Genomic DNA, 12,987 nt, shown 5'->3' with positions numbered 1-12,987 from the left:
ATGTGTGCCCGCTGTATTCCTTTACACGTGACTTCTTTTTTTCATTGTTTATTAATTTATTTTTGAGAGAGAGAGAGAGACTGCACAGGGTAGGAGCAGAGAGAGAGGGAGACAGAATCCCAAACAGGCTCCCCACTGTCAGCGTAGAGCCCAACCAGGGCTCCAACTAACGAACCATGGGATCATGACCCAAGCCAAATCAAGAGTTTCTGCTTAACCGACTGAGCCACCCGGGTGCCCCAGCCATGGTTTCATGAGTGACACTCATACTGTCCTGCCCAGGCTCGGCTGGGTGTGGCGGCAGGTCTGGGACAACCCATGATCGCCCACAAATGCCAGAGTATGTTCTTGTGAAGTTAACAAACACTAAGGGAATTCAAAGTGGCCCAATGGTGCAATTGAAACAGCATGGACTATGCATTTGGAAACATTTCTCTTCCTCTCTAAGCAACAATTCTTTCTTCCATGAATTAGGTTCGTTTGCAGGATTTTTATGATGATCACATGAGCTCCTGGATGCACACAACATCTGGCTCATTATGTGGCAGCCAGCGGAGTGAATGGATATGAATTCCATGCAGTTCTTTGCCAGCCTGAGCTTTTGACACTTCTGAAAATCTCTAGGGAATGAAACACTGCACCTTGCTTCTCTCTGAGATAATCAGACCATTTCAACATACCAAGTCCAATAGGAATCCAGCCCAATAGGAAGTTAGGTGAAACCAGACATCTGGGATACAGTTGGTAGCATCTGTGGGGGTACAATCGACAGCCATCAGACTGTCTTTTCTCTTTCCTCTGAGACTGAGGTATTGACCCGAAGAAGGTCACAGGACGTAGTGCAGGCTGAGGCTGAGGCCTAGTCAGGGCTGAGGTCTGGGCTTGGGGCCAGAGTTGTTGGGAGGGATGCGGTCACAGTCATGATTAGGGGTGTGTGTGATTATTAACTTGGTGTAATGGTAATGTAGGTTTCTGGGGGCCTTTCTACTAGGTCATCGTGTCCTCTTCTACTTCTGCATGTTTTATATTAAGGACCAAAGCAGAACGGACAGAATTTTATGCACCTCGTGGTTGTGGTTCTTTGTCTGTAATTGATCTTGAACAAGGGTTTTCGATCCACAAATCCTGATTTGGTGTTGTCGGTACCTGTGTGCATGAAAAGTGAAATCTGGGTACCCTGTAGTGAAAATATCATTTCCATTATTGAAACAAATATTTCTGTTGCTTCCATTATGTATATCCACTTGCAAATCTAAACAAAACAGCATTTCAAGAAAAGCCAAGGTTATCAAGAAATAAAACATGAAATTTAAAAATTTTAAAGTATCACTCAACCAATCTGAAAAGTAGGGAAACAAATGCACATTCGCAGGTGAATACTGCCTGCTCAGGCTATCTGCCCACAAAGAAGGCTAAGGAGGAGCCAGGGACACCGGAACAGGAAGAGGAGAGGGAGCCTCCAGGAGTGTGAGCACAGGAGAGGGGTGACTCGGAGCCCGATGCCAGATCAGGCATTTCTGACATTGCTCTAAATGGCCAGCAATATATGGGAATTTTATCCATATGTATCTGATGCCAAAATAAGCAATCCATTTACAAAGGTGGAAGTTTTCCTTAGGATGATTATTAGCAAGATTATTATTTCATCAAGAGGATTTTGCTGATTTCAGTAGGAAAGTTGGCCCCAGTTACCAAGTCTGCGATGACCTGAAATCCCCTTTTGACTTTCTAGGTGACAGTCATCACTGGTCCCTCTGCCCATCTGCCCCTAGGGACTCAGGTCAAATGCTTCCATGACCCTTTATACAGATCTCAGCTCTGAATCTCTGGTGGCCCCAGGGCCTGGGGAGTCCTTTTGTTTGTGTGAAGGTGGGAGGGCTGTCTCTTCATGTCCTCATTGGAAGAAGCCAGGATACTCCCAACTGTATCTTTAGAGAAAGACTCCATAGAATCAATGTCCCCAAGGATTTAGGCTCCCCTTATAGCTGGGCTGGATGTAGTACAAGAGCCAAACGTTGGAATTGTGAATTCTGTCCACCTCCCAATAAGTCTTTGAGAAAGGTAGCTAGGCCAGGATTTCTCAGCCTGAAAATTGCTACCATTGGGGGCTCAGTATTTTTTTGACATGGGGGTGGGATATCCTGGGCACAGTAGAATGTTTAACATCATTCCTGGCCTCTACTCACGAGATGCCTATAGCACCCCCAACCTGTTGTGACAACCAGAAACGTCTTCAGACATTGCCAGTATCCTCTGGAAGGGAGATTGCCTCCGGTTGAGAATCAAGGTTTAGGCCCCTCTTGTAGGATACAGGCACACCTTATTTCTATGGTTTTGAGTGTGGGCCTCAGCCAGCCAAGACTGGGACAAAATCATACTCCCATTAACATCCAACCCACAAAAGTTCCATTCGCTCAACGAACAACACCATTAATGTGCTTTCCTTGGAGATTTCGCTCCCTCATCTGGGTGAGTGTAACAGGAAATGACTCTATCACTTTGTTAACATACAGGTCCTGCCTTGCTTGACCGGCTGTTACCTGTTACTTTCATATATCCTGTGCTAAGTTTCACTTTTGCTACGTCAGCCACAAGTTTTAGTCATTGTTCAATTTCCCTACTGCATCTAGCATGGTGCCTTCCCTTTAGTGACAGCTCCTTAAATATTCATTATCCTTAAATGATCATTCATATTCTACAGCTTATTGGCACAAATGACAGTTGTTAAAATAAAAGCTAAGTCTTTAGTACAGTATTTACAATTTCCAAGATGCCTACATCATTCAGCTCGTTTTCTCTAAATGATGCTATCTTGAGGCAAGAAGTGATTCCCAGAGCGATGAGGATGTAACGTAAGGCTTCTTGGATCATACATGGTGGAACTGAAAGTCACACTTATTTCTCTAATGCCAAGCGTGCACAGTGTAGAAGAGAGCCCAAAGACATCCCCACTGCTTCTAAATCCCATTCTGCATGTTATCAGCATGACTTATTGGCTGTCTAACAGTGTCCTTAACTACGTAAATGCAGTAAGGAGTTCAGGACCTGACATCTACTTGTCCCTCACTTCATGCCAGGCCCTCCCTGGCAGCCATAGAGGAAGTGAGCATATCTTGGCCATTTGAGTCAAGGCTGCGGTTTTGTTTTCAAACGTCTGAGCTCCAAGAGGCTCCTGGGAGGAACATTCACCATAGTGGACTCCTGTTGTGTCTTATCTGCACCCTCTTTAATCAGGGCCACAAATAATAATGACAAGTGAAATAGTTTTGTTGAACTCTTACTATGTGACAGGCATGAGTCTAAATTCTTTGCATATATAAACTCAGTATACCTCCCAGCAACCCTCTGGGGTAGGAACACTTATTATACCTCTTTAAATGCCTTGGGGGACTGGATCTCAGAATGTTGAGCCGGGTGGTAGCTGTATGTTCTGTGTGGGCACCTATATATACTAGAGAACAGGGTCCTCAAAGGTAGAGAGGGGAACACTCCATCATGAATGTCTGAACTCTGCAGATTAAAGTTATTAACGCTCTGTATAGAGGTCTCCAAACATTCTTGAATTTTTACCATGGTGCCTCCCTCCTTCACGAACCTCTTCTCTCCAAATTTGGGCACAATGACTTACTATTCACCATAGGGTCTAATGCTCATGTTCTCATCACCAGTGTTATCCCGTTTCTGAGCAACAATCAGGCTGTTACCAGTGGGGCTGGGAGTGCGTCCAGGAGCATTTCAAAGCAAACAGCAAACAAAGTGGTCAAAGCAACTTCGGTCACCGTGATTGACCTGGAGGTCCTTTACTCTCTTGTCCATGCACCCATGAGGAATATGTCCGCACTCTCCAGTGGGCTGAGAGTGGGGGAGTGGAGCACCAAGGGCAGAAATCAAGGAGCACATCCTTGTGTTCCATCTTGATGCTTCTTTGCTCCATAAACAGTTCTTGTTATGCCTATCTTTCCTCGTAGAAAAATTCTGGGGTTCCAGAAGTCAGAAAAAAATTGACTGCATGATAAAATTCTCTGCAGAAAATTCTCTGCTGATTGTCTCTAAATATACACCACAGGGATCAATTTAAATAGCTCTGTGTGGCTCCCAGGGATGGAATATACCTTATATTTAAAGAAAAAAAGAACATAATCATAAAAAGGATGGTTAAATAAATTCTCTATTTCTGTCCAACATGCCTGCTTCAAATGTTTTCTTTGTTTCGCTTTGCTTTGCTCACCAGTCTAGATCAAGAGCTCAGATTTTGTAATCAGACAGATCTGGACTCAGATTCCAACTTGCTCCTTATTAATTATCAAGGCACTTGATTTATCGAGGCATCAAATTTCTAAAATATCTATAAAATTGAGACGATGATAATAATGAATAGTTATCTCACAATATTGTTATTTGAATTACATAACAAAAAGTATGTGAAGTATTTAATACAGTGCCTAGTACATAAGGAATATTCAATTAACACTAGCTGTTAGTATATTCTTATCAGAATATTGCATTATATTTATTAATTTTTATATGGAACCGAGCGCCTTGAGAGAATGAGTACACATTCAACTCTGAACACATAAACTAGTTAATTCTTTGTTTTGGTTTGGCTGAGCAAAGAAAAGAAGCAGAGTCAAAGAAATCTGGTGACCCACAGATATGCGATACAAATAAAACACAAGATAGCCACACCAATGCTAATTCCACCACGTCCAAAATGTAACTGCAGATTTTTGCTAATTACTCTGTAACTTCCACTTAGAAGTTAAAAAAATAAAGGCAACCGAACCACAGTACATAGGAATGACCAGCTTGTGATTGAAAAGTTAACTGTTGACTCATAGATGGTAGGCAAGTAGATAAAGGAAAGACAGGAGAACAGATCAATTATGAAGCAAGAGAGGCTATATTTTAGTCGACATTATGAAAGTAGCAGGCGTTTCTCTAGCCCCAGATATTTAATAAGAGCTGGGGTTGTTTCACTACCCTACTTGCGTATTATATTCAAGAACATCAGGAACACAGAACTGGATTCCTCATGACATTGGTGAATAAAGCGCTATAATCATTTGTCTACACATGGACTTCTTTTAGGTTACTCATTTTATTCTACTTACACGATGATGACTTACTTAATATGTCAACAAATACCACAGAATACACTACGTAACCGAAGAACAAAAGCATTACAAATAATCTGCATGCTACTTTCTTAGTTCATCAACCAGAAGAGCACAGAATTTAATGATAATCTCGCAAAACTTGTCCAGTTTCCTGTTTTGTTACTGCAGGAACAGGGCACATCCTGTTCTGTTAGATACAGGTCCTTGGTGGCTTTGTGGAAACTGAAATGAAACAAACTAGATAAAATGGTCCCCGTGCTCCCATTTTAGTTATTTAATGGGAAACATGACCCACTTATTTGGCCATCTGCTTTATTTCTTCCTTTTGCTCCTGCAGATGAATGGTCTACCTCTCTTTACCTTGTCCTGGGCATTACGAGGCAGACCCTAATGGACTACATGGATGGTTTTCGTTATTCTCTGGTTACTGTTTAGAAGCAGTCAATGGAAGCGTCAGGAGGAGGCTGGAAAGTGGGAACAGAGTGAGCTCAATGCTCCCTCCCTGACAGGTGGCCTTGGGTTGGCTGCATCCTCCCCTGGAGCCAACATATAGGGCCCTCTACCCCAGGACAGAGGTTATGCTCAGGACCCAAGAGGTGTAGGTGGGAGTGGCCATTCCCTTTTATTCCGATTAACCCACTGGAGGAATTTGTTTCTTTTCTTTCAGGGCCTGGATCCACAGGATTGGAAATCTTGTGCCCCAAAAGAAATGCTTTTGTCTGGTAACATGGTGATGGTTCTTTGAACTTCAGTTTCTATTGGCCAACATTGGATAGAAATCGGAGCAAAGATGTCCATTAGTGGAATCCACTGGGGTTAATCTCAGGGGTCCCAGAGCAGGATGGGGAGCATCGATCCTGGGGATGAAACAGAAGATTTTGGAGAATCCACCTTTATGGCCCTCAGCATCCACGCTTGTCCTTTGACTAGGAGAGAAATGGGTTCCCTCAAAGAAGGGGACACACAGAGTCCTAATTGAAAGTCAACCTTCTCTGTCACCAGGTGAAGATACATGAGGTTGACTTCCAGCAACCTTCCATGAAAGCTAGAAGACTACATTTTCACACAATAAAAGTACCAATTGACTTGATGGAAACTATGGTTGTGTGCAATTCTGCTGGAGACCATCTCATTCCTGCATCTGCATGTGGGAAAAAGATACATAGAGAAAACAAGGAAGTTACCGCACAGTGTTACTAAGAAGACTGAGCATTTGTGCCACTCTCCGTAGTACTTGGTACTGTCCTACGCAGGGGAAAAGACACACTCAGCCCAAGTACCTACTCTGAGCTCTCCAAGCATGACCCTTGTCTCTGACTTGGAGTCCATGGGAATCAGGAAAGAAAATAAGATTTTTTAGTGAAAGAAGCAAAGGTTGTTTGAGAAGAGGGGAGAAACGTGATCAAGACAGAGCCAGTTACAGGTCTTTCTAACCATCACATTTCACCTGCTGTGTCTAAGTGCTCAGTAATATGCAGAGATTTATTCACAAGCAATTCTCCACAAGTACATAGGACACCAAACATATCAGACAATTCTCACTTGTGCCTGAAGAAATGGGGATTTTACAAGAAGGAGCCGCCTACCTAAAACTCCCAAGCACACCGAGTACACAAGGGGAAAAAGAGGTCTCCTGCCTGGTATTTCTGGGCTCTTCCACTCACTAAGCTGAGTCTTTCCTGTGAGAGAATTCACTTGCTGGGAATCCAGGGATTATAAAGTGTAGGACATACCTGCAATGGCCAGCAGGGGGTGCAAGAAGTCAGCGTAAGTAACAAGCAAAGTACCATGGTTTTTAAGCAGGAAGCACAATATTGAGAAAAAGAGGGAAGTAGAACCACATCACATTTTGCATTCAAAGCAACAGCTCACTGAGGACAGAAATTAAGCCCCGAATCGCAAACATCCAAGAATTTTACTTAGAGCACAGGCCACGAGACCCTGGCCGACTCGAAGTTCTGGCTGTGCTCTTTCTCAGCTAGGCAAGCTCAAATACACCTCTGTCTCATCTGCAGAATGGGATGAGTAATACCTACTTATGCTTGCAAGGAAGGAATGAATATGTGCAGTGTTTGACATTCAATAGGTTATTTGGTATCATTTAAGGGATCAACGATTGCCGTTATGACCTCCAAACTATTGGTCATCACAAAAAGCAAACTACTACTAATTCAGCAGTGCTAGAAGAATCTCTACTACGTTCAGGAGTCCAGCACTGTCACCCAAATGACTGCTCTTCAAGAATGGCTCATGCTGTTTGCTTATTGGCGTGTGAGAGAAATTCTCGAGTTCTGCAACTTCTTTGGAATTTCCTTTATGGCTGTTTACTTTTTAGAGCTTAAAAGAAACTATATGTACACATGGAATTCTACTTATATGCAGTGGATGCTGTGATGGGTTTTGGACTCTGTTAGACTTGGGTTTGAGTCAAGGCTCCTTGACTGACTTGCATGACCCTGAGCAGATGAAATGTCTTCAGACTCCAATTAGTTGATCTGTCATATGTGGTTGTTAGAAGTACCTTGACGTGTTATTACAAGGAACAAATGGTCGTAAGAATTACACTTAAGACTGCCTGATCGTATTTATTTACAAAGCAACCACCTTGGCTGTATCTCTTGCCCTTAGTGGATGATGTCTCCAGAGTAGGCATTATTATTCCCATTCACAGTGACTTTCCAAGGACACACATCCTCCAAGTGGCAGGGCTTGGACTGGAGCTGTCATTCTGTCCTTGTCAATGTAATAAATCCCCACAGACTCAGGAGGTGTCACTCAGACTCTCCAAAGTGTCCTTGTTTGGCAGCTCTGTGCTGAGAAGGACCTCTCCCCTCAGCCACCATGTGTCAGATCACAGCGTCGGCTTCCCAGAGAGCTGGGGCCCCTGGCTGGACCCCACGACTGGACCGCTCACCAGACAAGCGGGTCTGGAAGGCTGGCCACACGTGGAGGCGTCTGAACGGGCAGGTCCCTGCAGGCCGCGTGCACCTGGCAGCCACGGAGCCCGTGGGAAAGGCAGGCAGGATGTGGAGCTTTGGCTGAGGTTTCCGGGCTGCCCTCAACTCTTCTGGAAAGTGCCCTGGCCCAGCCCCGCCCCGGCACCAGCAGGGGACGGGGCTGGTTTCTGGGAAGCTGCGGGCGGCCCCGAGCAGCACCGGGCCCGGGAGAGTGAACTGGGCCCTAGTGAGGCTTCCTCTCTCCCCCACTGTCAGCCCCTGTTTTAGTCCAGTGTGTTCAGTAGTGGCTTGCATAAAGTCACGTTCCCATCCGTGTCCCGGCCCAGTCTGCGTGAGAATTCTGTTCATGACAGTTTCTTCTAATCTTCTATGCAAGGAACACAGTGTGTAATTCAGTGTTATTGACACCCTGATAATAATATTCTAAAACATATGGTATCTCATACACATATATTAAATATATAGCATCTTCAAAGCCTTTTTCCAAGTACTCTCCATACAGAGGCACGTGGTCATTATGAACACTACTGATCTATGTCACTGTGGTCACAAAACAGCATAGAGAGACCCATTTCAAGGTCATGATATCGTAGGACATTCTAATAATTCATGATACACTATTTCTCACACTGTCACTAGGTAACACCTCACAACCAGCTGATAGAAATATAAGGTGTGCATGCGATGACCCTGTCCCCCAGGGCCGCAATGTTGGGGACAGTTCTATCACTGCCATCATCGTTCTGATCACTTGATATGTGGCAGGTGCGATCATCAGGAGACACCGAAGGAGTAAACATACATTTGTGAGCTTGGGCCCATCCTGCCCCCTTAGCACAGACCACAGGCCTGCATCCCACAGGCCCCAGGGGACAGAGAAGAGAAGCAGAGTGAAGAAGGAACGATGGACAAAGAGGCTCCTATGAAGAGGGTGCTGAGAGGACAGGAAGTGGTCATCAGAAGACAGGGAAATGCACAGAATAAGGAAGAATTTCAAGTAGCTACTGTGACCATTGAAGGAGAGGTAGAGAGAGAGAGTGGAAAGTCAATAAGAGAGAGAGAGAAATAGAAATAGAAACTGGGTGTTAGAGATGGCCAAACAGATGTAGGGAGGCAGATACGCAGACACAGATAAGAGACATGTAGAGAGAAACAGAGAGAGAGAGGGAGAGAGCAGGAGGAGACAGAGGGGAGATAGAGAGAAATAAAGAAGGAAGAGAGCCGGCTGGAAAGGGAGATGTGGAGAGAAAGACGCAGAGGGATGGACGGCAACAGGAAATGAGAAAGGTGAAGAGCTAGACACAGCGAGGGAGACAGAGGGACGTCAGGAGGGGACAGGGACACAGAAGGGCAGTGGGAGCAGCGCCAGTGCAAGTGACGGAGCTGTGACCCCCCCCACCCCCGGGTGACACGTGTCCGAATCCAGTGTCTCATGAGGGGCTGCAGGAGGGCGATTCCCTCCTTCTCCAGTTCTAATTTCTCCCTCATGTAATGATCCTGAGCCCATGAAGTGAAGCTGTCGTTCGTCAGCTCTGTGCTGTCCTGAAATGTAGTTTGTATGGAGACGGGCGCGTACGTGGTGACTCTGTACTATTGTGTCATTTCTGGTTTCAGTCATTTCTTTTTTTTTTTTTTTTCAACGTTTATTTATTTTTGGGACAGAGAGGGACAGAGCATGAACGGGGGAGGGGCAGAGAGAGAGGGAGACACAGAATCGGAAACAGGCTCCAGGCTCTGAGCCATCAGCCCAGAGCCTGACGCGGGGCTCGAACTCACGGACCGCGAGATCGTGACCTGGCTGAAGTCGGACGCTTAACCAACTGCGCCACCCAGGCGCCCCATGGTTTCAGTCATTTCTCACCTGAGCCCTGGTGCTCGTAGTAAGAAATGGTGTTTGATCCCACAACATAGATGCCAGGAGTGCTCAGAGTTCCGGGTTATTATGGCTTTCACTTTTCTCAGTGGATATCTACAAAGGGAGTAATTTTTAGAGATGAGGATTCAACTATAGATCACAGTTTTGCTAATCCTTAAAAATTGTATATTTGCATTTTCCCCTTATACTGACATCTTGCTAAGTAACGCTCTCAACATGAATTTAAAAATACGAATATAAACAAATTGTAATCACCACTAACAACACTAAGCCCACAGGATGCAATTTAAGATTTTTTCATTCTCTCTCCCCCCGTCCCCCTCCTCTAGGGCACCTTGTGCTCATGAATAAACTCGGGGGCCAATACTGCCCTCTTTTCTGTGCTGTAGCTTATAGCTTCTTTAACATTCTGGTGGAGGAGATTTCTCACTACTTTTCTTGTTTTAAGGATTCTCTTTCTGCTCTAGGTGATGGTAGTTTTATACTTTCTTAATTTTGAAACCATGCCCCATCTGGCCCAGCAGGGATTTTCCGGGACCGCAGGGATTTTCCGGGACCGCAGACACTCACGCTTGCCTGGGACAGTCGGCTCTTGGAGCTCTTCCTGCGACAGCCTCGTGTCCCCTGTGTGGTCCCTGGGCAGAGGATGGTCAGCCAGAGTCCCTGCCCTTCCTCCCTTCCCAGCTTCTGCGATGACACCTGTTATTGTACTCTTTTTGATTACAGCCATCTATCAGGTGTGAGGTGCTAGCTCAATGTGGATTTGATTTACATTTCCCTGAATTCCAGGTAAACAACAAAATCATTGTAGTTTATGTCCAAATATTGCATTGCATTTTGCACTTTCCTGTAAATCTGACAACCTTTGTGAGGCTTATGAGTGCACACACACACACACACACACACACACATTTACCTTTGAGAAGGGTCCAATGCAGACCAACATAACTGATCCTAATTTCTTCTAATAAAGCTGGTTCAATGATTATCAGATTTGCTCAGCTGTTTTCCAAAGTCCAATGTGAGGAATGTCTTAAGGAGCCTGATGGTCGTCATCTGTTGACTGGGAATACTAATGTGTGCCTCACAGAATTTTACAACTCTCAAGGGTTACGAAAGTAATGTTTATGTTTGAAAAAGGGCCTGGTCCCAGCGTTGAGATGTAGTGGGTGCTCTGATGTAGATACAGAATTAGAAATGACAGGGGCGCCTGGGTGGCGCAGTCGGTTAAGCGTCCGACTTCAGCCAGGTCACGATCTTTCAGTACGTGAGTTCGAGCCCCGCGTCAGGCTCTGGGCTGATGGCTCAGAGCCTGGAGCCTGTTTCCGATTCTGTGTCTCCCTCTCTCTCTGCCCCTCCCCTGTTCATGCTCTGTCTCTCTCTGTCCCAAAAAATAAATAAAAAACGTTGAAAAAAAAATTAAAAAAAAAAAAAAAAAAGAAATGACAGGTCCACTCAATGTGATGTGTTCACGGTACTGAGGAGGGACGGGGGTTCGAATCCTGCCTCAGCTGCTCATGATCTTGTTATATTGAAGGAATCACCTGCTTTTGGGAGCTGTTCTCTCATCTTTAAAGATGAGAAACAACGAGGCATCTGGAATGAGGGTTTTATTCTTCAGCTTGAAGTGTTTAAAGTTCTGTGATTCTGTAGCAAAGTATGAATGTCCAGGATGCTACCCATGATTTAATTTTTAAAAAATGAGATTATTAATCTAACAAATGAGAAATAAATTTTAGAAAAAATGTGGATTCAACACAAAGTGTTATAAACATGTAAAAGGAAGAAAAAAGGAAGAATATTTTATGGACAGTCCACTTATCAAAATATACAAATATCTTTCCTCTTTTGGACTTTCGGGCTTGTCCCATTCACCGAAAGTTGACATCATGTCTGCATCCATTTATTCCACGTGACCAAGGGAAGCGGTCACACTGGACGAGATCTCAGACTCTCTGCTGGGTGGAGGGGAGCTGCCCCAGGTGAGGCGAGCACGCCAGCCTCTCAGAGGTTAACTGAGCAGGTCCAAGCTTCAGCACCTGGCCCTCTGTGCAGGGTCTGCCTGAGTCCACACCTGCTGTGACCCAGCCGCCTCTCCCCTGGGGCTGAGGTCTGGGGCCATCAGAGCAGCTTCATTCAGGCAGCAGCGGGATGACCTGGGGGGACAGGACGTCCTGCTCCCTCAAGTGCAACGTAATTTCTCTCTTCCTGGAGTCAGTGGGGTCCTGATCAGAACTCTCCACTCTCCACATAAAGGTGGCTACTCTTTCTCTCCTGCTGAAGAGTTTTCCTTATTATTTCTTTAAACAGGAGCATCTTTTAAGAAATATGACCTTTAATGCCACTTAGAGAAGAGGAGGGACGCCCCACAGCAGGAAGAGAAGTAGAGGAAAGGTGAACAATGGTCACCTGCTGACATACATCTCCAGGCCCAGGATGGAGCCGCTCCTGCCAGGGTCCCAGGTCAGCAAGCAGAAATGTAGGTCCCTTTCCTGTCCCTGTCAATGCTGCCCTTGACCAGAAACAGTATATCCCAGCCAGCCGGTCCCCATCACCAAGAATCTGTAATGATTTCCCTGTTCTAAATGGGATCAGATATGTGACCCCAGCCAATCAACCTGAGCCAAAAGCTCTCTCCTTATTCCCTCAGTGACCTGCTAGCCTTGTAGGGAGATCCCTGAACCCCACCTAATCCTGCCTGTTCCCCCTTGGCCGCTTCTAAGGCTCTATAGACTCCCTCTTGCCCAAATCCCTGGGGAACCGTGTCCACTGCTTGTGAGGCACTGAATGCCCCAAACCGTGGTTTATTCTTCTTTCAATAAAGGACATCACAGTCTACAAACTAAATTGTTTCACTTTTGCCATTTGACACACCCAAGAGAGTATTTGGCTGGAGGTTTGGGGCAGACTTCATTACCCACTAAGGATGGTCATGGCCAACAATTTTGGGCCTTTAATTTGAGCAGTTTTTGAACAAACATGGTAAAAGTCATTGAGAGAAACAGATTTTTGAATGCTGACCATGTGAAATAAGATT

Source organism: Herpailurus yagouaroundi, unplaced genomic scaffold (assembly GCF_014898765.1).
Source record: "Herpailurus yagouaroundi ecotype Mexico unplaced genomic scaffold, PumYag 100, whole genome shotgun sequence".
Taxonomy (NCBI): domain Eukaryota; kingdom Metazoa; phylum Chordata; class Mammalia; order Carnivora; family Felidae; genus Herpailurus; species Herpailurus yagouaroundi.
This window is presented reverse-complemented; position numbering follows the sequence as displayed.